At 34.0% G+C, this 2,656-nt stretch overlaps 1 non-coding gene across 1 annotated transcript; it reads left to right on the top strand.

The window, feature by feature from the left end:
* The first annotated feature begins 1,425 nt into the window (after positions 1-1,425).
* Positions 1,426-1,573, top strand: LOC113354907. The gene has a single exon (XR_003362101.1). It is a non-coding gene; the product is annotated as a small nucleolar RNA snoR137 (small nucleolar RNA).
* Positions 1,574-2,656: the final 1,083 nt, after the last annotated feature.

The raw sequence follows: 2,656 nt of genomic DNA, 5'->3' as shown, positions 1-2,656 counted from the left end.
GTTCCTAAGGACATGGATCCTGTAATTTTGTTGGTTAGTACCAGTAATGATATGATAAACCAAAGGTTTAGAAATCAAGCTCGAAAAGATAGGTCACTTTTCTGCTAGGAGCACCATGATATCCTATCGAAACTCTTTTATCACGCCAAGCATGAAAACGCGTCTTTGCATGTTTTGCTTCCCAAGATTCATATCTAGGTAAGATGATGTGGGACTCAGACCAGCCAAATTGTTGCAACTTTTCTAGCAACCTTTTTTTTGTTGCTCCGGTATTCATGTGAACATCCCTTCCGAGAGTATACACTCGTTTTCATATAATAGTATTCTTAATCTAAGGAAGTAAAGGCGGCTTAACATTCCTCAACTAGCATACTTCAATTGTCCTAGTTGACATAATTTGTAATCTATTGAATAGTTGATTATAAAAAGTTTTGTTTTGTCAACACAACCTACCATTCTAGTTCACTTAATCTTTGTAGAGATTACAAGTCATTGATTAGATTTTGTTAGTAGACCATACAATAATCAATAGAATTGGAGATTGAAGTAAGTGGGCATGGGCAAGGCGTTTATTTAAGTTTTGAATAGTCTTGGCTTTGGCTTTACTGCCTTATGTTTCATTTTGGCATTTATTTAATTGAAGATTGAACACACACTGAACTACTAAGTGTAATCTGTACCCAGTATATAGCTTGTGTGAACTCATTTTGCGACTCTTGTAAATATAAGTGTGTGTTCACGTTTCTAATATGAATGCTTTTTTAGCTTAGTGTCTCTTCATTGGCCTGATGTATTCTGTGTGCTAGTTTAATGGTTTTATTTTCAGTTAGTATGATGTTGAATGTCTATTTGATAATATTTGTATGAATTGATTAATGGTTCTAATATGATTTCATCTGTTTCCTGATCAGAGTTGGAACTTGAAGAACTGATCAGAGTTGAGCTTAGGAAGGTATAAGTCTGGAAGTCTAAGAAGGTACATTCTTGATTAGTTCTCAGTGAGCTTATTCTCTTTTCTTGTATGATATATGTTGTATAACATGATAATAGTCCTAGTATTAACATGTATGATGTTTTGATGTTGTTATTAACATGATATATAACATGATAATATTGAATGGTAAACGAAGATTTTCAAATTAGGGAATTATGAATCGGGTTAGGTAGTTTTTCAGAAGAACATTATTCAATCAATTCCATAATAGGAACATCATTTTTGTTGATTACGTTTATGGTTAGGTTGAATTAGAAGAGATATAATAATCTAGGCGAGAGTTTAAGGATGACTTATCTTTCTTTTAATTTAGCTTGTATATAGTATTATGGGTATGGGGCTTCAGGAAGTGGACTAAAGTGTGTAAGGTTGATTACTTCTTTAATTCCTTTTGTATTTTAATTTTGTTTGGTTCAGTATAGTCATTCTTTGTTGCTTCTTAGAATCTTAATGGGTGAACTCTCTTAAGTATTTAGAGAAGTTCATGTATTTGGAAGCATAAATCAAATTGTGAACTAGTATTAAACAACATGATGCACTCTTCCATTGCACCATTGTTACATGTCTTCTGGTATATTTTTATTTTGTATATGCATTATTTTTTCGATTATAGATATTCAATCCCGAAGAGAACTGTTTACACTAATTCTTAAACAGTCGCTGGGTGTTCGTCCGCTTTTGGAGGGGGCGATTCTACTAACATTGACACACTTTTGTTAGAGCATTGCTCGGTCGAACTTGCATGCGTTGCTATCTCAAGCATGTTTGTCAAGTTTAGTTGTCAAAACTATATGTCTTGATTTCTAGACTACTTATAGCTAAGTCTCGTAGTAAGATAGTTAAGTGTAGTTGAGCTCCAGACTCTACGACGATCATCTTACGAAGACGAAGAACTACTCAAGGAACCGGTGGAACTTCATCTGACTAAAAGGTATGTGGAGACTTGAAATTATCTATCACTCAAAAGTCTACCTCTCTATCTCATATTCTTGAGACAAAGTCGTATAAGTATTATAGTTTTCATACATACACATTTGCTATTTCGAGCCGAGTTTACTCGCCTATCTTTTTCTCGAAATATGTGTTGATGACGTGAAGAAAGTCATGATTACGTTTCAATCTTGAAAATATCTTTGATGACGATAGTTGTGAATATAACGACTGTTATAACATTATAGAAGAATGTTTCAATGATTGAAATGTAGAGTTGAGATTACGTAACCAACTATGGATATAAGCATATATAGTGTGTTCGCACATTAGTGTATAAATCCATGTGCCGGAAACCAAATGTGTGCATATGTGTGCATACGATATTGGTGAAGGAGATAGTTTGGGTTCGAAAACTTCCGGTAAGTTTGTAAGTTTGCAAACTGTTAAACCAGTCACCTTAGGTACGCGTACCCGTATGCGTACCCACAGAAGTTTTCGACCGAAAATTTCTGTTGAGTTTGAAAACTAAAATACGGTAGCTATGGTACATGTACCCGTACGCGTACCCAAGCTGGTTATATTTCTCAAATTGGAAGTTCATGAACTTAAACAATAAATCAATAAGGAATGCAATCTTTGAAAATCGTGGCTATATTGTTCATGAAGTGATTCAAGTGAATCAAACCGATTTTGTTTCAATTTTGTCTATTCATAAAGACCTAAGTAATT

The sequence above is a fragment of the Papaver somniferum genome, chromosome 2 (assembly GCF_003573695.1).
Source record: "Papaver somniferum cultivar HN1 chromosome 2, ASM357369v1, whole genome shotgun sequence".
NCBI classification, from domain to species: Eukaryota; Viridiplantae; Streptophyta; class Magnoliopsida; order Ranunculales; family Papaveraceae; genus Papaver; species Papaver somniferum.
This window is presented reverse-complemented; position numbering and strand designations above follow the sequence as displayed.